Below are 24,235 nucleotides of genomic sequence, written 5' to 3'. Positions count from 1 at the left end.
ACATGGTTTTTTCTTTCTCTCTACTGTCAACTTCATTTACCTGTTTGTTTGATGTCATATCTTTGACGCCCCACCCCCCTCACCTGTACGTGCACATGTCTAGGATTAAACTTTTTCTCAAGCTTCCATCTCCACAGAAGTTACATAGATTACCATTGATTTCAGTGTGCTAGAAAATTAAAAATTAAACTTTCTTTGGGGCTGGAGAGATGGCTCAGCGGTTAAGAGCACTGGCTGTTCTTCCTGAGGTCCCACACAAGTTCAGTTCCCAGCAACACAATGGTGGCTCATAACCATCTATAATGAGATCTGTTGTTCTCTTCTGGTGTGCAGGTGTACATGCAGGCAGAACACAGTACAAATAATAAACAAATAAGTAAATAAAATTAAAATTCCTTGATGAATACAGAATGTGTTTGAAATTGAGCTAATATTTGTGCATCTTGTGTGCATCCAGTGGCATTTAAAGCCCTGCCCCCCCCCAAAGTCTTATGTGTTTTTATAAGTAATTTAAGACCTAGATCCTTTTGTTTGTTTGTTTGCTTGGTTTTTGTTTTGTTTTTGTTTTCTAGACAGAATTTTTCTGTGTAGTCCTGGCTCTTCTGGACTCAATTTGTAGACCAGGCTGGCCTGGAAATCACAGAGATCCGCCTGCTCTGCCTCCCCGAGTGCTGGGATTACAGACATGTCCACCATGCTGGAAGGCTCAGATTCTTAAAGTGAAGTTAACTGTGATTTAGTTTTGGCCAAGAAAGAATAATACCATAGAACAAATGGAAAGTATAAGAAAATGTAGCTTCACAGGAACAGATGTGGACAATTATCTTGCTCGTTTGTTTTAGTTTTCTTTTTAAAAATTCCTTCTTTTGGGTGTGGAGAGATGGCTCAGCAGTTAAGAGCAATGGTTGCTCTCCCAAAGGACCCGTGTTCAATTCCCAACACCCACATGGCCGCTGACAACTGCCTATAACTCTAGGTCCAGGGGACCCAATGTTCTCTTTTCATCTCCAGAGGTATCAGGCACATGTGTGGTACACAGACATTCCAGCAGGCAAAACAACCAAACACGCAGAATAATGGTATAAAAAGAATGTCAGCAGAAAATGTATTCTTTCACAGTTTCATATCTATTATGTGCCCCACGTGTCCTCTCTCTTCCTACACTGTCAAATCCCTTCTTTCTGACAGTTTGTCCTCTACTTTCATGTCTTTGTTTGTGTGACACCCCCCCCCCCATCTGCTAGGGCACCACTGGTGTGTGTTCAGCCAGTCAGGCAGTGTGTGGTCCCAGTGTACACGTGTGAGGTGGCTTCGAAGTGGCTTGTCCCCCAACAGTCTCTTGCTAGAAGCTCAATTCTTCGTGTTGATGTTGGGAGTCGGAAGGGAGTCTTTGAGGATCTGGGCCTTGTAGAATGTTCTAGGTTATGTTAGCATTAATGTGCTCAACAGGGATTAAAATATTTCTCCCTGGACCCTGGTAAATTCTAGACAGAGGAATGTTGGGAAAAGCTGAGCCTTATCCTATGTAGCTCTGGCTTCCTGTTTAGAATATTGGCTTCCATTGTTTTTTGAGGGGGGGAGCCCTCACCAGTGTTTGTGCCATACTGTTTACATTTTAAGCCACCCGAACTGGCAGGTGAATAAATCTCTTCTTTATACAGTTATCTCATCTCTGGTGTTTCAATACAGTGATGAAAAACTGACTAATACAAACGGTCTAGGTGAGAGTCCACATTTCCGTACCCTCCTTAGGCAGGTTTGAACCCAGTTTTGCAGCTATATATGTACGCATCTGATACCATGGTGACATTAGACTTTGGAAGGTGAGAAACTCAGATTCAGTCTCTCCCAGCATTTCTCTCAGTGTTTTCATCTCAGTTTGTTCTTTTCATTGGTCTAATTCAATGTTTTATGGCTAAAGCTCTTTTTTTTTTAAGATTTATTTATTTTTATTTTTTAGGTTTCTGGAGACAGGGTTTCTCTGTGTAACAGCCGTGGCTGTCCTAGACCTGATTTGTAGACCAGGCTGTCCTTGAACTCACAGAGATCCACCTACCTCTGAGTGCTGGGATTAAAGGCATACAGCCCCACGCCCAGCTATAATTATTTGTATTTGTGTGTGTGTTGGGGGGGGGGAGATATGTACATATGAGTGCAGTTGCACACAGAGGCCAGGAGAGGGGGTGTTGGAGCTCCTGGAGTTAGAGTTACAGGTGCAGTCAGTTGTGAGCAGCCCCATGCGGGTGCTGGTAACTGAACTCTAAACTGAACAGTAAACATTCTCAGTATACTACTGAGTCACTCCTCTAGACCCTGGTTAAAGCTATTTCTAAGGTAGGGTGAATGGCTGGGGGCAGGGGGGCAGGAACATATTTTAATTAAGTGGCACACCTAGCACCCCTGGCGGGGACCTGTGAGGGCATCCCTGACCCATATCTAATGCCCATGGATTTGGGTCTGTTAGTTAAGAAATGGACATTGATACCAAAAAGTCAAGTAACTTGCTCACTGGGACTCTATCCCAGCTCCTGTCGTCTCTGATGTGTGGTTTGTGTCACACTGAAGCTCTTTAGTAGTGAGACTAGGGTAAGGGATGCTTCGGGGCATCAGGATGGCAGCATGTGGCCAGGAGGTGAGGTGTGTCATCTGGGAAACTGGCCAGGGAATGCAGGGATCTTAGGCGAGAGCTGTGGCAATGACAGAGGAGGAATGCAGGCTCTGTCATTGTAGGAAATGGAGCAAAAGGGGTGTGTGCGTGTGTGTGTGCGTGTGTGTGTGTGTGTGTGTGTGTGTGTGTGTGTGTGTGTGTTTGTGTTCGTGTGTTATTACTGGTTGCAAATCAATAATAACATGGTTACTTTAGCAAAATAAATTCACGTATCTATACCTCACACATGACCTATTTACGTAAATTGTCATCTCATTTTCTACTTCTGACTTTCAGAACTGTAAGACGTTAAGTGACCAAGTGTGTGCTTTATAACAGTAGCAAGGGAAGCTAAAGCACACATTCTTACTAGATTCTGTTTTACACTTGAGAAGTGTAACAAGTCACTCGAGAAAGTAAGACAAAGATAAATAGAAAAGAAAAGGAAAACCACATTAATATGAAGTTTTGCCAACTGTGGAGATGAAAGCTTCCAGTCTCAGGGAAGCCATTGGACTCATAGTAGAAATGATAGCGCCATAGCTGTTCTCAGCCCTTTTCTCGCCTCTTCTCCTCACCTCTCTAGTTGTGCAAACCTCCATTCGAGCAGCCACTAGATGGGCAGATCAAAACTCTAGCTTCTGGTCCTCCTTCTCACCACACAGATGTGCAGACAAATGAATACACCCACACATGCCTGCACACACACACACACACACACACACACACACACACACACACACACTCATACCTGCACACACATACACTCATGCCAACACACACACACACACACACACACACACACACACACACTACTCTGACCTGTCTGATAGCTTCTTTAATAGCCTCTTTCTAAAGATTGAATTTTATTTGATCTGACGCAGCTTACCTTGTGCAAACATCTCTATTGGGTAGTTGTTGAAAGCAGCTAGTGACCACTTAAAAAACACAGGTGTTTGAAGGCATGTTGGGGGAATGGGAAGATACAAGTGAGGGGATAACAATTGGGATGTAATCTGAATAAATTCTTTTTAAAAATAAAAATAAAGAAAGCATGTTGCTATTTGAGGCCAACCAGTGACAAACCAGAGAGAGAGAGAGAGAGAGAGAGAGAGAGAGGGAAAAGAAGAAGAAGAAGAAGAAGAAGAAGAAGAAGAAGAAGAAGAAGAAGAAGAAGAAGAAGAAGAAGAAGAAGTCCATTGTAGATTCTGAAAAGTGCCAGTACATTCCTGAGGATCCAGAATGCTCTGTGGCTGTTAGGAGAGATCTCTGTCGTTTACCGGTGGCTCATCTTGAAGCTCTCTAGGAGTTATAAACTGCCTGGGAGTGCATTAGAAGAGTGTTCCTGTACCCTCTACCCACACTGCACACACTCACAGAAAAGGCTAGAAACCATATCAGTTCAATGCGCTGAAGGAAATCTGTCTTGCTCTTTACTAGGGAGACACAAACCTAAGTAGAATCTTCAGATGCCATAGAGAGCTTACAGGATTAGTTTAGAAAGTCACTGAGCAATGGAAGCAGAGGAATCTGGTTTCTAGAATTGGTATACAGTTATACATTAAAAATGTCAAGGTTTTGATAAAGCTAGAAGATACCAAAGAGACGGGGAATATGGCTGATACATTGGGGGGCGGGGCGGAGGGAAGACAGTTACTAAACACTGTCCCTGTGGAAGCTCTGATGATGGGCAGATTCCGCAAAACCAGAAATATATGATGGATAGGTCCAAAGAGCTATGAGAGGCCGTGTCTGATGCATTCAATGGGAGCTGGCAAGAGGGCAAGGGTACCCGCCACCAAACCTGATGATCCCCGTTTCATCCCTGGAACACATGTAGTGGAAGGAGAGAACCAAGTCCTGAAAGTCATCCTCTGACCTCCACCTGCAGTTGTTAGTAGCTTAGGGTCACTGTTGCTATGGTGAAACAGCACAACCAAAAGCAGGTTGGGGAGGAAAGGGTTTACTTGGCTTTATACTTCCATATCCTAGTCCATCACTGAAGGAAGTTAGGATCGGAACTCAAACAGGGTAGGAACATGGATGCAGGACCTGGCTGCAGAGGCCATGGAGGAGTACTGCTTGCTGGCTTGCTCCTCGTGGCTTGTTCAGCCTACTTTCTTGTAGAACCCAGGACCACCACCTTGGGGTGGCCACACCCATATTGAGCTGGGCCCTCCCCCATGAGTCACTAGTTAAGAAAACGCCCTACAGACTTGCTGACATCCTGACCTTATGGAGGCATGTTCTCAGATGAGGCTTTCTCCAGTTTGTGTCAAGTTGACATAAAACTAGCCAGCACAGGGAGGTAGGTATGCATGTACCCACACTCACATCTGAGCATCGCTGCATGTGCACACACACGAGAAGTAGAGCACCAAGCTAATACATGGAAGAATGGAATTATGTGAATAAAGAGGTAGAGATTACTCAGGCTGGCCCACAAGTCCTGGAGAGGAAATGTGTCATAACCAAGAGGAAGAATTTATGAAGGGGCTCCACAGCAGATTGGAGCTGGCCAAGACAAGTGAAGGGTGGGTGGAAAAGAGGATCAAGATGTAAAACATATGGGGAGTAACAGAGACTGGCCTGTCGGTGAACTGGATGGAAAATCATTGTTAGGACGCAAGGATTTGACTTGCGTGTGTCTCAAATGCTTTTGGTGCTTTTCAGTTTGGGACTGAACTCCTTTGCGTTTTGTGAAGATTCTGTTTACAATAGAGTTTCAGGACCAGAGAACATCTTAGAAGAAGCAAGAACTTCTGTTCTTTAGAGTTAAAGGGAAGTGGAAGGCCAGAGAGTTCAAGAAATGAGCACTTTCCCCCCTGTCGTGGTTGGAAGCCATAATTAGCTACGGGGTTTCTTCTGGTTTAGCGGCACAAGGTATTCGTGAGGTTGGCATGGAGCGCTGTGGGAAAGAGCCACTGCTGGCACTGAGAGGGATAATCATGCCATTTGATCCACACAGCAAACTAGATCGCTAGAGGGAACCCATTTCTGGCATTGGGTATTTTATAATGGAACAGGGAAAGGCTAACTTGGGGAAGTAGGGCAGGGTAGAGGAGAGAATATGGGGAGGGATAAATAACAACACTAAAGACCTCCCCCAAAAGTCATATGGAAATCTATTAGTATAGAAACTTGCATGCACACACGCACGCACGCACGCACGCACGCACGCACGCACGCACGCACGCACGCACGCAAATAGTTAAAAAGGAGTTACTCTGTAATGGGGCAACTGTACCCACCCCTCCTAGATCCACTGTTTTTTGAGGCAAGATCTCTTATTGGTCTGAGCTCAGCACATGACCTAGGGCCGCCAGCCTGGGAGTCCTGGATGCTCCTGTCTTCACTTCCCCAAGTCTGGGATAACAAGTGTGAACCACTATTACGCCCAGCTTTTAAGAAAATGAACAAAAGCAAAAAGTAAGAGTTCTGTGAATTTTACTGATTGAGCTGTCTCTCCTCCCTCCCCCCTCCCCAGTATTTTATAATGAGAAAGTATCAGCCTTGCAGGAAAATGGAAGGAGCGAACGGTAACATGCGCATGTCGTGTCCCCCACCCCCACGTGGCTTTATAGTAGTGGACATTTGTTTTACCCGTATCTCCTCTCCACCACTCTGTGTGCGTTTGGGACTATATGACAGACGTTGGGTACCCCAGGCACTGAGTGTGGGTGATATTACAGTTCAGTGTGGAGCTCTACAGAAGTCCTTCTCATGGCGGCTTTTAGATGTCATCAGGAGCCTGCTGAGTGGAAGGATGGGGCTTTGGAAGCTCCCAGATGCGTCTCCTGATCAGTCATCTTGGGGTCCCTGCCTCCAGGCCTTCTTTTGTGTTACTTCGAGAACAACCTTCACCCAGATCCATTATTGAGTTAGTGTCTTTGTCTGGACTACAGAGAGCCATGTTTGGGCTTTTTGGAACCTTCTACCCATGACATAGGTCCAAGCTTGGACCAGTTTTCCAACCCAGACATGCTTGATGACATTTGTAACATTTTAGTTGTCACTCTGGGGGAGCAGGGGGTGGGGGGTGGGGGAGTGGTTGCAGAGAGCGGGTGCAGGAGAGCTACCAGCAGCTACTGAGTTCAGACCAGGAATCCTGCTAAGCATCCCATAATATGCTAAACAGCTCCTCCAATGGGGGAGGCATCTGAACCAACAGAAATGTTAGCTTTACTGAGGTTTAGAGGTTGACAAACTCTTTGACTTAGAAGAAATTTCCTGAGGGGGGAAAATCATACCATGAAGAGCGCTTTTAAGAGCCTGGTGGCTCATCTGTCCGCTGTGTACCTGGTTTCTGCCAGGTTCATATTTGTGCTCCAGGAAGTGCCTTATTGAAAATAAACTTCTTTTTAAAATGTTGTTTCAAGGTCAGTGACGTCCAGTATCAAATGAGTTAATGTGAAAAAAAAAAAAGCATTGTTGATGCCCACTGGCTTCTTGCAGTGTGTCTTAGCATTATGTAATGCAGGAAAATAGAAGACAGTGCTTAGGGACTGCAGTAATCAGTATAGCAGGGCTCCGCTGTGGAGAGCTGTGCTCCAGGGCGTGCCCTGCGGGTGGACGGGATATAAGTGAGTGGGAGAGGGAGGAGGCTTGCTTCTCTGGAGTTGTTCTGAGTAGAAAGAATGTTTCAGAAGCCTTGTAGATGAGGGGCATTATTCTTCAAATATTCTCTCTCTCCCTCTCTCTCTCTCTCTCTCTCTCTCTCTCTCTCTCTCTCTCTCTCTCTCTCTCTCTCTCTCTGTGTGTGTGTGTGTGTGTGTGTACACATGTGAATATGCATGCCTGGATGCCACAGGTCAAAATAAGGTATTATTCCTCAGGAGCTGTCCACCTTATGTGTGAGACAGTCTCTCACTGGTACCTGTAGCTTGCTGAATAGGCTAGGATGGCTGGTCAGTGATCCCTAGGCATCGTGTTGGCTCTGGCACCTGCACACTGTGATTATGAGTTAGTACCACCACACCCGCCCCACACCTGTTCCATACCTGCCCCACACCTGTCTCACACCTGCCCCACACCTGTCTCACACCTGCCCCACACCTATTCCATACCTGCCCCACACCTGTCCCACACCTGCTATCACACTTGCCCCATACCTGGCTTTTTTACATGGGTTGTGGGGTTAGCATTGACACCCTGATATTTGCATAGCAAGCAGTTTACTGGCTGAGCAATCTCCCCACCCTTGGGGAGCATTTTGATTAATGCTCTGATTAAATAATCTACATTCCCCTGGTATTTAAGGAAAGGATATTTGAGTGGGCGTGGTGTAGAGAACATACATTGGGGGGGGGCTTGTTTTGAGGGCTGATGAAGAAAAGCTGATGTGGAATAGGATTTTCTCTGAGGGAAAAGGATGATATTGGCTAGGTCATTTCTTTGTTTAATTGATTTGGGGACCTTGTGGGACCACATGGCAGGAAAGATGACTGCTGGGTTGGGTTGAGTGGAAATGGCCTTAATTGCTGGATGATTGGCTTTGTCTCATGTCTGTTGTTGAGAAAAAGTTGCAGCTCCACTTGGCTTTGGAAAGATTATGTGGGACAGAATGGACCGGTGTGCTGGACATTCGCTGTGCAGTGCAGGTACTAAGTGCTTCCCTTCCTGGTGGAGAAAGCGTTTGGGGCTGCATGTGGCCGCTACTTGAGGCCTTAGTACAGCAAAGTGTGGGTGCTGGGAATCTAACCTGGATCTGCAGCTAGTGCTCCATCCAGCTCCTCCCATCAGAACTTTAGACCTTACCCAAACAGGAAGAAAAGAATTAAAAACAAAAAACAAAACCCCAACGACAAAACAACTTAAAAAAAGAAGTGACATGACTCCGTCCACCCCAAAACTGCTCCTGCAGTTCCATGCACCCCCCCAAGGCTACCCTCAACTCTATGCACCCCCACCCCCACCCCCACCCCAGTCACAGCTCAGCAGCTCTCTGTAGGACGCCAGGCAAGAAAGTAGAGGAGACTCAGGTGTTCAGAGGCAGGCTGCCTTTATCCTCCCGAGATGCGTCACTTCTCAGCCTTGAGCTGGGCAAATCCTGGCCTTCTCCAGCCTCAGTTTCTTCATCTATGTAAGGGGGACTAGAGCAGGACCTTCCTCGTAGGGTGTTATGACTCCTGCAATCCTGCGGTCAGGGCCCGCAACACAGTTGAGCCCTCTGCGTTTGCTAAAGGAGGCTGTATGTGTGCGCCTGCTTATGACGGCTATCCCCACACTCATAGCTGCTGTCATTCCGGTTGCCGAAGTCCATTCTCCTGAAAGCTGCATGTCCACGCCGCATAATGCTGACAAGACTCAATGGTCCAGATACCATATTCTTGGTAGATAGGGAAAAATGAAAGAAACCCCATTGAGAGGCATTAACGAGTAGTTAGCCCAAAGATACAGGATGATCACACCTAGAGTTGACACACTTCCAATGGCAACTGCTCGCTCAGCAGTAGCTAGAACAAGTTGGCAAGTCATTGCTCCAGGCATACATGCAGGCAAAACACCTGTGCACATAAAATTAAAATAAAATAAATCCTTAAAATTCTGAAGGAAGTGTCAGTGAACGGGAAGAAGGGTGGATAGTGAGGCATTGTGAGGTGGGATGGGACCCCAGTGCATCTGTGGGAGTCCCTTTAGGTGAGAAGTTCCCCTGCACAGGGTCCCAGGCACCAGCTCTGAAGTGTGCACAGTCGATCCACGTGAACAGTCCCTCATTCAAAGTTGAAGCTCTGGTCCCAGCTTTGGGCTTGCCATCATAACCTTTGAGTCTTTGGGTTCTGAGGTATAGCTTGTAGCTTTGGGATGGGCAGTACAACAGGAGTGTTTCTGATAGACATCTCATCCCTGGAGACAGTATTGGTCTGGGAAGATGGGGAGCTACCTATTTTCGTTAAGTTTGAGTCCCTTCCTGGATCATTTGTGGGCCCAAATCAACGGGGGGGGGGGGAGAACAACAACAACAACAAAAACAAATAAACAAACATCCCACCTTACTGTAGAGACCAAGAAAAATTCTTTATTCCTAGGATCCAATCCCAAGGCCCATAGCATACACCCGACGGTTCTCAGTGGGGAGTGGGTTTTGTTCCTTTGAACCACAGACTTCCAAGGAGAAGGTGAAAGAACACCGCTTTATTATCTAGGTAGGGCAGCGGAGTGAATGTGAGAACCCACAGGTAAGCTAAAGGTCTGCCTTGTGACAGACCTGCTGGCTGACTTGCGCTGGCAGTGTGGACCTGGAACAACTACTGTTGTCCCTTTATTCTCCCCAGAGCAACTCACTAGCTCCCCAGAACAAGGCTTCCTTGGGGAGCAGGAGAGGTCATGTGTATGTCCTGTGCACGTGTGTCTCTCTGAGTGTGTGTGTGTGTCTGTGGGTACGCACGTATGTGTGCGTGTGTGCGTGCTTGTGTATATGTATGTGTGTGCGTGTGTGCGTGTGTGTGCGTGTGTGTGTGTGTGTGTGTGTGTGTGTGTTTACGCCTCTGAACCCTTGTGGTTGCACTCTCCCTGGGTCAGAACACTTAATTATCATGGGGGAAAAAAAAAGAGTTGATTGACTAGATAAGGGAGGGGAAACTGTGATCAGAACATATTGTATGAAAAAAAAGATAATTTCTTTCCTTCTTAATGACTATTTCTCTTCATGTGCATTGGTGTCTTCCCTGCGTGTATGTCTGTGTGAGGGTGTTATGGATACTTGTGAGAGCCCATGTGGGAACCGAACCCAGGTCCTCTGGAAGAGCAGTGCTCTTAATCACCGAGCCGTCTCTCTAGCCTACCCCCAAAAGATATTTCCAATGAAAAAATAGAGTTGGCTGACTCTGTGCTGAGCTGTCTGATCTTGCCAGCAGTTTCTCCCTAGCAAATGTGTTTTGCATAGAATTCAGGTTACCTGTGCCTAAGCACACCTTCTTTCCAGCGGGTTGTAATGACCCGATCTAATTATTTCTCATTACAGTTGACAGGGCTGTGTGTTTTGTTTTAGAGTGAAAGAAAAACATTTCTGTTGTTTTAGGAAGGAGTGATTACCGGGATTAAAGATGCAACTTGAAGTTTTTTTGTTTTTTGTTTTGTTTTGTTTTTTTCCAAGGCAGGGTTTCTCTTTGTAACAGCCTTGGATGTCCTGGACTAGCTTTGTAGACCAGGCTGGCCTTGAACTCGGGATTAAAGATGCAACTTGAAGTTTTTTTGTTTTTTGTTTTGTTTTGTTTTTTTCCAAGGCAGGGTTTCTCTTTGTAACAGCCTTGGATGTCCTGGACTAGCTTTGTAGACCAGGCTGGCCTTGAACTCACAGAGACCTGCCTTCCTCTGCCTACCGAGTGCTAGGACTAAAGGCATGCAACTTTAATCTATGGCCTGCTTCCAGTTCTATTTTCTAATAAATATTCTTGGCATATTGGGTGCATTTCTGCTGCCTTTTAAATTATAAAATCATTTTAAAAAAGTTTTAATAAACATAAGCAGTGCAAACACTTCCATTTTGTGAGGCATCGTTTTATTCTTTCTTTTAAAAGATCTCTTGTTGTCAGTTTCTCTCCTTTTTTTTTTTTTTTTTTTTTTTTTTTTTTGAGACAAGGTTTCCCTGTGTAGCCTTGGCTGTCCTGGACTAACTTTGTAGACCAAGCTGGTCTCTAACTCACAGAGCTCTATCTGCTTCTGCCACCTGAGTGCTGGGATTAAAGGCATGGGCCACCACCATTTGGCTTCTTTGGTTTTCTTAAGGTTTATTTATTTATTATTATTTAAGCAGTATTCTGCCCGCATGTATGTCTGCACGCCAGAAGAGGGCACCAGATCTCATTATAGATGGTTGTGAGCCACCATGTGGTTGCTGGGACTTGAACTCAGGACCTTTGGAAGAACAGACCATGCTCTTAACCTCTGAGCCATCTCTCCCGCCCCCTGTCAGTTTCTTGGAATGACTCAAAAGGGTGGAACATTTTTGTCAGGAGTTTGGATTCTAAGTAGAAATCTTTTTTTTTTCATCTTGGTGTATGTATCTGTGTGTATGACATGTGTGTATGCATGAGTGTGCACATGTGTATGTGTCTGGCGCATGTGTGGACATTAGAGGACAACTGTGGGTATGGGTTCTTATGTTCTACCCTGTTTGAGACAGGCTCTCTGGTGTTCACCCCGGTGCACGTCAAGCACCTCCTATCTCACTGTAGGAACACCCAGATTGCAGATGCATGCGACGGCATCAAGTTTCTGTGGACACTGGGGCTCCAAACTCAGGTTCTCGGTCTTGCACAGTAGGCACTTTACTCACTAAGATATCTCTCCAGCCCAAAATAGCAGTCTTAATAGGTCAAGCCTTACAGAGGTATATGTCTGTGCTGCTAATGGCATGTGCAGACCTAGTGTTGCGCTGCAGAAGAGCAGGGGGCTTGGCGATTATTGACTGAACGGAAAGCCTTGCAGAGAAAGATGCAAATAATTGTGTGTGTGTGTGTGTGTGTGTGTGTGTTGAAATTGCTGCAGTGGGTCATGCTATGAATACAATACCCACAGCTCACTCTGTGATAGTATAGAGTGAGATGTTTATCCTGTTGATTATATCCTGTGGCATTTTGAGACAACAAAGTCTGCGTGCGGTATCCAAGCTGTAAGATGGAAGTGTGACTTTGGACTCAGGTGGAAACAGCCCAGATGCTCTTTAACCGATGAGCGCGAACAGAACACTGTGTGTCTGTACCACGAACTCTCCTGAGCCTTTCGTTAAGGAATGGAGTGGTGCAACCAGTCATAAGGATGTGTGGCGTGTGAGCCCGCTGACAGGAAACATCCACAATAGGCAAGTCCAAAGGGACAAGAAGAGATAGCTGCAGCCTTAGTGGTGATGTCCGGGACTCCCAGAGAGACAGAAGGCAGACCAGTGGCTATTTAGGGTGGGGTAGTGGTGGCAACTGCTGATGAGACGAACCTTCCCCCGGGGCGGTGAACTTTTTCCAAAATTATCTGATTGTACAGCCTCAAGTTCTCTTGTAGCTTTCACGGGATCGCATTGTCTGATGTGACTGTACTGCAGAGCGGCTGTGAGGGAGCTGTGGCATTGTGGAAGGAAGGTAAGGGCAGCTCTGTTACTAGTTCACTATGGCTGCCATAGCAAAATGCCATGCCAGAAGCTTAGACAGCAAAAAGCTGTGCTCTCGCAGTTCTGCAGGGGTCACAGGATCTTTCCAGCTCCGTCTCCTTGGCATGTAGGTAGCTGCCTTCTCACCATGTCCTCAGGAGGTCTCTTTGTAGACATACATCCTGGTCTTTTGATGAGTCCGCATTCTGTTCTTTCTGTGAATGCGGTCAGTCATGTTGGATAGGGGCCCACTTCAATGATCTCTTTTTAACCTAACCTCTTTAAAAGTCTGCAAATACAGTCACATTTGAGGTAGTGGGGCTAGGACTTTCTCTGGGGGGGTGGGGCCAGATGTTAAATCTCGCCATTACAGGAGTCTGTCTCTGTGAGAACCTAATCCAGGCAGGGGAAATCTGGGCAGCAGTGTGCAAGGGTGGAGGGCAGCATGCCAGGCAACAGTGAGGATGTGGCGCTCCAGTCTATGGCGAGCCATTATGGAGCCTGTTGGGGTTGGGGGTAGACCTGGGGACACTGGACTGAGGGTGACATCATCGAAGCAGAAAAAGCAAAAAACGAGTTCCTGGAGGTCTGGGGTGTCGACTAATAGAGGAGGCTGGAAAGCTAGGGTCAGAGGCACAAGATGCTTGGGCAAACAGGAAGCAGAAGCCTTGGAGACCTTGCAGAGGCAAAGTATGCTCATGGCTTGGAGCTAGGGTGTTTAAGAGGATGTCACCCGAAGCCTGCATCTCACATGGACATTTGGTAAATGAACCTGAAGCCCCGCCGCTGACATGGTTCACAAAGTCTTACTGGTCCTGAATTAATTACCAATCGGCACAGCATCTGTCCTCTGAGCTGACTCTACAGAGCTAGTCATCTCTTCCCTTGTTAAGAGAAGAATATTTTATGCTAATTAACCACAGATTCTCCTAAGAGAAATTTCAGGACCCCGCCGAACTGGAGGTTGAAGAGACAAATGTGCTTGTTAATCATTGGCGTTGGCTCAGATTGTACAGATTTTACAGCTGGCTGCTTGGCCAGCAGATGGCGGGATCCCTGCTAATTATTATTTTGTGTTTTACCTTATTTAGAAGCATTAGAACATGGGGGGTGTTCTTCCTTGGTTCCAGCCCAGTTTGCTCAGATATTCAAGTTTCAGCTGTGTTTCCTGTGTATGCCATCTTGACTTGCAAGCAACTAAAAACTCTTGGCTGGAGCTTCTCTGGGTTCTGTAGAATGCCTGTCACCCAGACCTTTGTAAAGGATGGTCGTGGGGTGGCCGGCTCACTAAGCTGTCTAGCTTTCTCAGATACAGCGGCCAGTTGGAGGGAAGGGAGGTTTTCATAGTTGCTTGTATCTTCAAGGAAGACTTTGGAAGAATTCCTAAGAACTGAGCAGCCATGGGTTCCGGAGTGGGGGGGTGGGAGTGGGTGGGAGGTGCGCAAAGGAAAGGCAGCAAAGAGACCCCGAGACCGAGATGAGAGAGGGACATTGGAGCAGTGTGTCTTCCAGTGGGTATTTTTGGATCATTTGAAGGTATGACTCATCTAAGAGGCCAATTTCTGTACATATGCACATATGTGTGCTAGGCTTGCATGTTTGGGTGTATGTGTGTGTGTGCAGGTACCCGAACAAGCCAGAGGACATCCTCAGGTGCCTTCTGCTTCCTTTTCCGGGCCGGGGTCTCTCATTGGCCTAGAACTCATCAAGGAGGTTGACTTGGCTAGTTAGCAAGCCCCCCCCTCCCCCCGGGGATCCTCCTGTCTCAGCTTTCCCAGCCCCGGGGACTACAAGCCTGCACTGGCTTCTTAGAATGTCTTTTATTTTATATATGATCCGTGGGGAATTAGACCTTCTGCTCAGCCCTTTGACGGTTGAGCACATTTCCCCAGCCCCAAACTGTTGCTTTCTGAAACTGTATAGAAGAATTCTTGAGCCCAAAGTTTTAGTCCCTTCCCTATTATTTTATTCTTGGTTTGTTCTGCTACATCAAACATACTGATCACATGGCCAGTGTAGTTTTAGTGTAACCCAGGCTTTGGGTTGGCTTCCATGGATTTTCTACTGAGAAAAGCATTTTTTAATCCAAGGCAATTAGAGGAGGGCTACTCTTGAAACTCCATCACATGGCTTTGGGGAAAGTGTATAACTGGTGTATTATGTAAGACAGTGTGGCACACGCACAGCTCCAGCGAAGACAGTGTGGCCCACAGCTCCAGCGAAGACAGTGTGGCACACAGCTCCAATGTTTGCTTCTTCGCTAGCACTCGCTATGCCACATCTGTATCGTTTTCAATGAGCCTCGACCAGCTGTGCGACAGCTCAGTCTGCTTCCAACCAGTCTTGCTTATGCATCTTTACTACAAAAGCTACATCCACTGCTTCCCCCAGGACAAGGCACCTCCGAGTTGGCATTTGGCTGACACTGCTGACAGCAGCACCCTGAGCTCCTAGGTGCCTTTTTGCTTGCCTGGATGGCCCCCTGAAGCACTTTAAAGTTTTAGCTTAAAAACTTAAGCTCTTGAATCTTTTCTTTTTATATGCGCATACTTTTGAGTAAGTATATATCAATCCATTGTTCATCGTATGCGGATAATGTCAGGGTAGTTAAAACTCTCACCTCTGGGGCTGGAGAGATACTCAGTACTTAGGAGAGCTCACTGCTCTTTGGGGGACCTGAGCTTGGTTCCTAGAACATACATCAGGTGGCTCCCTTGGAAACCACCCACACACATAGTAGATGTGTACACACACACACACACACACACACACACACACACACACAACTAAAACGAAATAAATCTTAGTAGAAAACCACACTTGCGCCACCTCCAAAGTTCCGGAAATCTTTTGATTCACGTATAGTGTAGTAGTTGCATGTTTATGAGCATACAGTGTGCTATTTCACTACATGTACACAGTGTATATGGAACAAATCGAGGCCAATCTAACGTGCTCATGTTCAAATGGCATACCTAATACGTGGCTGTGACATACTACAGTGCTATAAAACTTGTGCTATTGGCTCACCTTACTGACAGCCCTATGTCTGCTGTGACCTTCAGCTGCGGTTGCTAGACAGTTTACATATCATCTACTGTTATTAAACTGTGCCGCCTGAAAACACTAACAACTCTGTTGTTGCATTTTGTGTAAACGTACCTGGGGGCATTTCTTTTATTATTCGATGCCCATACTATAAGGTGTTTAGAGAAGTGCCCCACCCCCTTCTTGTGTAAGTACGGCTGGGTTTCCATGGTTGCCCTGGCTGTGAGGGAAGCTGAGTGAAACTTGTGGTTCCAGTGTGGTAATTGCATCGACCTGACTGACTGGCATATTTATATTCTCAGTCACTCAGTACTTCCCTGTGAGGTGTTGCAGTTTATGTGGGGGGGGGGGGGGCACAGGGATTTTCCAACTCCCTAGCTACTCATCCACCACAGCTTGCTTGCCTCACACCATTGCAGGCGCTTAGATGGGTTCAGCAGGTCCGTGTGTCCCTGCAGCTGCAGCCTACAAGTTGGAGAATGCTTGTCTGTTCTTGGGTGTCTGTGCAAGTTGTGGTCTCAGAAAGCGTTGCCTCCCTGTTCGTTCAGGGTTTGCTTCTAATTCTATTTGACCAAAGTGCAGCTCATGAGGGCTTGGGGGGCGTGCTTGATGGCAGTGCATGAGACAGGAAGATGAGTGGATTTGGAGAGGCAACGGACTCTTGGGAGGCCCTGGGTTCAAATGGCTTTCACTTTACCTCGTAGGGACCAAAGTGGGATGGGCTATGCAGTATCGATCAGAACAGAGTCTTCGAGCTAGGCCTGTCCTATCAGGATGCCACAGCCTGGGTGGCGTAAGGGACAAGTTTCTGTTTACTGACAGTTCAGGAGGCTAGGAACTCAATGTCAAGGTGTGGTCCTGTTTGCTTCTGTGTTTCTCTCCCTGGTTTGTTGGTGTCCATCTCCCCCCATTGCGCATATGATTTTCCCACTGTGTGTCTGTATCCTTAATATCCTTGTAGAGAGGCAGAGACCTACTGGAATCAGGCCTGCTTTGGTGATGTTGTTTGCAACTTGATGCTAATTACAAATTGAAAGGCCCTGTCTCCTCCTGCAGCTGCATTCTCAGGTAGGAGGAGTTTAGGGATGGGCAGAGATTGGTCTTTTGTGATTATTTTTGGGCGTTTCTGCTCTTGACCCATATCCCTGGTTTTTTGGTGCCCATCTTCTCACGTTGCACATATGATTTTCCCACTCTGTGTCTGTATCCTTAATATCTTAAAAAGAGTTTAGGCATGGGCAGAGGTTGGTCTTTTGTGACATTTTTGAGTGTTTTTGTTCTTGACCCATAACCCTGGCCATAAATACTCTATGTGGAAAGTTCAGAGGCTCAGTAAAAGACAGTGTTGCTAAGGTTGGTATGGGGCTCAAAAGCCTATGCTGCTGTATAATACAATCTATTAAAACCTTAAAGAGTTTTGGTTGGACTGGGTGTGATGTTAGACACCTTTAATCCCAGTACTTGGGAGGCAGAGGCAGGTGGATCTCTGAGTTGTAGGCCAGCCTAGTCTACCTACAGAGTTTCAGGCCAGCCAGAGCTACATAATGAGACCTTGTCTCAAAAAGAATTTTATTTCATTTTAAAGCCAACCACCCTTTCCTATCATTGACATTAACACCTGTGATATGTTTTATTGAATGTGCAGGTGAGATTTTTTGGGGGGGGATGTTGTCTCTTGTCCTTTCCATAGAACATCTTTCATAGAGAGGCACGCTGTTTGAGAATACGCTGACTGGTAGCAGACTCTCAGCATGGATGAGAGCTGGAACGTCTCCTTGTCTGGAGTCCCCACAGATGACCTCTCCAAAGAACCGATGGCGGCATGTCCTTGCTGTCCAATAACTCATTCTTACCATCTCTCTCGTTATGAGGTGTATCTGTCACATTTTACGTGTTGCCCACCCGCCTTAATTTCACTATAAACCCAAAGGAGCAGCTGTGACCCTGAGTTCTCATGGCAGTCTTTGAGACCCTCGCATCTCCCATCTCCTACCACACCAGGACCCTTTACCACCTTTACTATTCTCTATAAATGATGCGCCAGTTGCTATGTGTCTTTCTTGAAGTGTAGTGACCCCGGTTTGACACAGTGATGGAGGAATTGTTCCAGAACTTTCCAGCCCATCTTGGTAGGCAGAGTTCAGGCTTTGGAGCATCTTAGGCTTTGAGTTAATTGTTCTGCTAACACGCTATGGCATGAGATTTGTCCGTGTAAACACACATGTAATGATGTCATTCATGTTGTTTACTGTATATTGCTATGGACTCATCCCCACTTTAGCAATTGGAGCCAGGCATGCCTTGGGAGGTAGTTTGTACCCTCTACCCCATTTATGTGTTTTAGGGGCTCCAATGTAGGATGACACGTGTTGGAACTCATGATTCTGTCACTCCCTATTAGGTGCTCTTTGTAGCCCTGTGTCCATCCCAAGTGTGGCAAACAAGCCCTTAAGAGCTAAGTTAAGTGAGGGCTGGTGGTTCACAGTTTTGATCTCAGATACTCTGGAGGCCAAGGCAGCATGGTTGCACATTTCAAGCTAACATGGGTAACTTAGTAAGGCCAAAGTAAAAAGAGGGCTGGGGATATAGTTCAGTGGCCGAAAACTTGCCTGGCATATATGGGAGTCAAGGCTCCGAGCCATCAGTGGAAGAAAAAAAGTAACAATAGAGGTAAAAGGTGAAGAGGCACGGGAAAGATCCGGTCAGAAAAGCCTCTAATTCTTGCCACTCACACCCTCCTTTCAGATTGGGATATCTAAGTAACTAGGAGACATTAGCAGTATAGGAGGGGAGGAGGTAGAAATGCAGACAGCAAGCAGTGTAGACTCTCGCTTTGCATGTGACATAGAGGTGGGAGGCTGGAGTCCTAGAGGTGGGAGGCTGGAGTCCTAGAGGTGGGATGCTGGAGTCCTAGAGGTGGGAGGCTGGAGTCCTAGAGGTGGGATGCTGGAGTCCTAGAGGTGGGATGCTGGAGGCCTAGAGGTGGGATGCTGGAGTCCTAGAGGTAGGATGCTGGAGTCCTAGAGGTGGGATGTGGGGGTCCTAGAGGTGGGATACTGGAGTCCTAGAGGTAGGATGCTGGAGTCCTAGAGGTAGGATGCTGGAGTCCTAGAGGTGGGATGCTGGAGTCCTAGAGGTGGGATGCTGGAGTCCTAGAGGTGGGATGCTGGAGTCCTAGAGGTGGGATGCTGGAGTCCTAGAGGTGGGATGCTGGAGTCCTAGAGGTGGGATGCTGGAGTCCTAGAGGTGGGATGTGGGGGTCCTAGAGGTGGGATACTGGAGTCCTAGAGGTGAGATGCTGGAGTCCTAGAGGTAGGATGCTGGAGTCCTAGAGGTGGGATGCTGGAGTTCTAGAGGTAGCATGCTGGAGTCCAGTATGTGTGTAATTTCCCAGTTGTGGATGCAGAGATTATATAGAATGGAGAGAAGTTGCTGAGTGACTATGAAATTGAGAATACAGTGGGTGTGGTGGGGCATGAAATGCCATGGGGCATAGCGGAAGTCATTGAACAGACAGGGAAGGATTAATAGGCCAGGAATAAATGGAGCCACTTCAGAAGTACCGGAGGTCTGTGAGGAGTGTGAGAATGAATGGGTGTGAGCTGCAGTCTTGCTCTGAGGTAGAGACAGAGCTTTTGTGATCTAGAGAACTTTTCAAAGCACAGAAGTGCCTATGGCCTAAATCCAATTTCTGTGCAGTTTAAGAATCACAGATTTGAAAGGGAAATAAAAAATTCTGACTTTTATTCTACAAGCAAAATACCAGTCTGTAATTTTCTTCCCTAACACTATTTTACCCTTATATGTGGTTTCATTATTAAAGTAATAATGTGAGTGATAGTCATGCCAAAAAAGAAAAAAGGAAGGAAAGAAGGAAGAAGAAAGACAGACAGAAAGGAAAGAAAGGACACTTCAGGGAAGGTTTTGGGAGTGTGTGCTTTGCTATATATAAAATTAGAATTTATTTTTCCTGGATATCAAACATGGAGTATTTCAAGAAGTATTAATCTCACAGGCATCTTGAAAAATTGAAAGCTGTTTGGTAAAAATGAGAAATGTATGTTAACTACTCGTTCTTACTCAGCCTTCCAGTCTGTCAAAGTCCGTCAATAAGTACCTTGTAAGAGCTAGCCAGGTCAGGGAGGAAGTCAGTGTGTGTGTGTGTGTGTGTGTGTGTGTGTGTGTATGTGTGTAAGACTATGTGAGAGTATATGTGTGTATATGTGTGTAAGAGTATGTGTGAGTGTATGTAAGTGTGTGTGAGTGTGAGTATGTGTGAGTGTATGCATGTATATGTATGTGAGTGTGTGTATATGTGTGGGTGTGTGAGTGTGTATTTATGGGTGTGAGAGTGTGTCTATGACTTGCCATCCCTCCCATCAGGAGGCTGGGCACTCTCCATCATGGGTCTATGTTTGTTTCACAGTGAGAGTTCACTGGAAATTTTGTTGTGTGATGAGGCTTATAATTCTCTTGGGATGCAGCTCTGTGGCCTGGCCTTATGTGTCACTTGACCACGGTGACATCGTTTGTGGTAGAGGAAGAGAATTCTCATCAGCTGTCTAAATACTGTGTTCTACACTGAAAGGGAATTGTCTGAAGGTTATGGAAAGAGTGATGGAGAAGGCCCAGAACAGAGAAATTACAGTCACTGTTATTGAATCGGAACCTTTTTTTTTTCTTTTGGATTTTTCGAGACAGCATTTCTCTGTGTAACAGCCTTGGCTGTCCTGAACTCTCTTTGTGGACCAGGCTGGCCTCAAATTCACAAAGATCTGCCTGCCTCTGCCTCTGTAGTACTGGGATTAAAGGATTGGGCCACCACAACTGGCTTGGAACCCATTTTTAAAAATTGTTTATATGGAAGGAATACTAGACATTAAAAAAGGACATGGGAGACTGGAGGTGCAGCTTAGTGATAGAGTGTTTATCCAAGATGCACAAGTCCCTCCCTCCCTCCCTCCCTCCCTCCATAGACTGAATAAAGCACCTGAGGTAGTTGAGGCAGGTCTGGAGTTTCTTGCAACCCCAGCCCCTTCCTCCTCATGGTTTTATGGCCACAGACACAAGCAAGCGCTGTCCACCATCAGCATACTTAAATTTCGTTTCTTGTTGCAGCTTACAAAGCCTTTCCATGGACCTAGGCCCCTAGTTTGGCTTTTGTCCATTTCCCTCTCTGTAACTGTGGCGCAGGCCCGGTAGACAACTGCTCCCATCTTTCCCTGGTCCTCTCCTCATCTTCCCCTGCTCAGGCGATGACTTCTTTCCTACTGTGCTGCGTGGGCTGGCTGGGCTCAGGGCCAGGCTGCACAGGGGCAGTTTGGGGGTGACTCAGGTTGAGGTCAGGGGTGTCAGACTTCCACGAGAGAAAGGTGTAGGCTGTATGGCATTTGCTTTCCTTCGCAGAGTGCCTATAAAGAACACTTAAAACACTTTAATCCCAGCCCTGAGGCAGAGGCAAGTGAATCTTTAAGTTCTAGGCCAGCCTGCTCTAACAAAGTGAGTTACAGGACAACCTGGCCTATGCAGAGTAACCATGTTGCAAACAAACAAACAAACAAACAAACTTTCTATCAAATACTATAAAGCTTGTGCTATGACAAGAAATAAGAGTCTTATCTCCCCCACCTAGTAAGACTTTTATGCAAAAATGTTAGTCCTCCCCTCCCAGTGAAGCCTGTGTTTATACTGGAGGCCCGTTGTTGCTCTATCCAGGGAACTGAGGGCCTGGAACAGTGACCCTTCTTGAAGTAGGGACCACTTTCCCTTCCTTCTGGTGCACCATTTCTTTTTCAGCCAACATAAACACGTGGCATCTGTTAATGTAAACGTCATGTGATTGTCAACATGTATACCTGTTTGGGAATGCCGGCATCCCTTGGGCCGTAGGTTGAGCACGTCTAGAGCAGTATAGACAACGGTTAGCACTGAAGGTGTCACCATTAGCAGGGTACATCCCTCTGTACACGCTGTCTTACCCTCATGTTCGTACACCATCAACTCCCCCTTTATTGCCCTTGGAATCTTGTTCCTTCCTTGATTGCATTTTGGCCATCCTGGGATCCAAGCTGCCTTTCTATGGTGAGGGATCTAGGAAGTGAACAGACACGGTCCTCCCAGGGCTCATACAATCAACGGGCACAGGGATCAGCCCATCTCAGGGGTTACATAGAGGAACCCTTTCATGCTGGGGTCCTTGGCATTTATTGATACCAAGCTTGAGCACCACTGCCAGTTTGCTGTGGTCATTACTATAGCTGCTCTTATTTCATACTGGGAGCAATATGCCAACATACCTTATATCCTGTCAGAAAAGTGCCTTGCCTGGTGATGAGTTTTAGGCTATAGGTTTTCAATATATCAAGTGATTAACATTTTTGGGCTCTTCCTTTGGCGGTAGGCTTGCTTTTTTTTTTTTTTGCTGAGAAGTCTCCCATCTGTGTTTTTGTTTTTTGTTTCTTTTTTTCTGTCCAGACACTGTATAGTCAGCAGCTTTGTGCCAGGAAATGGTGGATTAATGGCCCTTGCGTATAGAACCACTTCTTCAGGCAGGTTTGATGATTTAAGGCATTCTGTGATCAACCATATCTAAAACAAACCCCTCCCCCTCCCCCAGTACTTTCCCCTATGGGGAAAATGAGGAACCTCAGCAGGTTCTGCTGCTCCTTGCTTCCACCACCATAATGGTTTTCCCCTTTACAATGGAAAAAAAAACCACAATTGATCCTCCCCCCCAGGCCCAGACATGGCCACAAATGAGGAATGCAGCCATGTTGGGACACAAATTCTTTTTAGCCTTGCAAAAATCTTTTATAGCTGTGGCAAACGGTTAAGAAAGAAGGGTAGGTGATTATGTGGGAGATACTTTCTTTACAGATTGTGCGTTTAAGGTTCTGGTCTTCTGAGCATTGAAGGCAGCCCTTCATTACATTTCAGCCCAAGCCAGCCCATCTCAAGAGGGAAGCCGTTTGGAATTCTGCCTTCAGTTACAAAAAAAGAAAAGTGAACCCACGAGGGCCGTTTCGTTCCCAAAAATTATGACACAGCCCTCCAGCTCTGTGGCCTCTTTATTCTGGTGGGGAAGAAACGAGACCGTTGTCAATTACTGTGCAGAATAATATTTTAGTGCCAGCTCCTCTCCGAGTGCTGTTAAGAACAGGGAGAGAGCCACCGAGTGTCCTTCTGACCTGTCGCCCAGGCCACAGGGTGTGCGTGCACTTGCAGGCCAGCAGGTCCCTTCCCAGTGGGGAAGCATCGTGCTCGTCGGAGGAATAAACAGAGAACCTAAAATAAACCTGTGCTAGGTTGAACTAATAAAGCACAGCTAAGTTCTTTTGATTGGTCAAGGACATAGGGAACCAAGAGCCCTGGCCATCCCCTCCGCTTGGAATCCTCTGAGCAGTCAAAGCAATATCTTAGCTGGGGCTTATCCTAACAAAGGGCCTTAACTTCTGAATTGATACCTCGGTACCAGATATGCAAGTGGACTGGCATGTTTTGCATACTGATCTGGTGGCGTTGAATGCCAGAGGGGATTGAATGGAAGCATTTGCATACCAGAGGTTGAAGTAAGAGGCTCCCCAGAGGATCGGAGGGTGCAGGGCAGGCTGGGCTGCGGAGTGAGCATGCCTGCATGCGTGAATGTAACATTTAGCAGAAAGAAAGATAGAGCTGCTGGGAGAGTGACTACCCGCCTCCTTAGTTTAACTAGGAAATGGTTAAAACAATGAGTCTGGCAAAGGGCTGAGTGCTAAGCCATGTGGAGGAGAGTGTGGGGGTTGAGTGCTAAGTGGAGAAATGACAGGAGAGCTGGTTGGGAAGGCCAGCAGTTAGGGACTGCCTTGGTGTCAGGTGCCTTTGTATCAGTCTGCAGAAGTGAGAAGGACGGAAGCATAGGCGGCATAGAGATGCTCCGGGCGTCCTAACCACATCAGAAGTCACTCTGATGGGTCCCTCCAGGAAGTTGAGACTGTCCTAAGAGGCAAGATAGGAGACACTTCTCTTTCTCCATGTTTTGGGTTTTGTTTGTTTGTTTGTTTTGTGCCCAGCATTTCCTTAACCTGTAGGCCTTTGAGAGTGGGCTGCCGTGAATACAGGGGGGATAGTTTGAGGAGCTTGAACCCCTGGCGACAGTTGTCTGGGTTCAGATTTTTTTGTTTTTCAGTTATGAGCACCCTCCGTGCCTCAGTTTCCTTGTCCGCACCATAGGGGTAGCATGTATTTTACAGTGTCGTCAAACTGTGTGTCAGTCACTGTGTCCGTCAGCATCTTCTCCTCTCATCTCAGGGCCCACCTCCATATTCTCTCAACAGTTTCCAGAGCTCTCAAAAGCATCCTGGCTTTCCTGTGGAGCCATGGAGAGGTTGCCAGGGCACGTACTGGTTTGCAAGTGGCCTGTGCATACCTTAAGCCTCCACTTTTCAGCATGGAAAAAAAGGGTTGCTGACATCCCTCCTTTC

At 46.6% G+C, this 24,235-nt stretch overlaps 1 protein-coding gene across 2 annotated transcripts in view; it reads left to right on the top strand.

Annotated features, from left to right (window-relative positions):
• The window catches only part of NEDD4L (NEDD4 like E3 ubiquitin protein ligase), a 336,053-nt gene that overhangs the window by 20,284 nt on the left and 291,534 nt on the right, over positions 1-24,235 (top strand). The gene's annotated exons all lie outside the window — the stretch shown is intronic.

This window comes from Acomys minous, assembly GCF_964271855.1.
Source record: "Acomys minous genome assembly, chromosome: 4".
Classification (NCBI taxonomy): Eukaryota; Metazoa; Chordata; class Mammalia; order Rodentia; family Muridae; genus Acomys; species Acomys minous.
The sequence above is the reverse complement of the archived record's forward strand: the minus strand, read 5'-3'. Positions and strand labels throughout refer to the sequence as shown.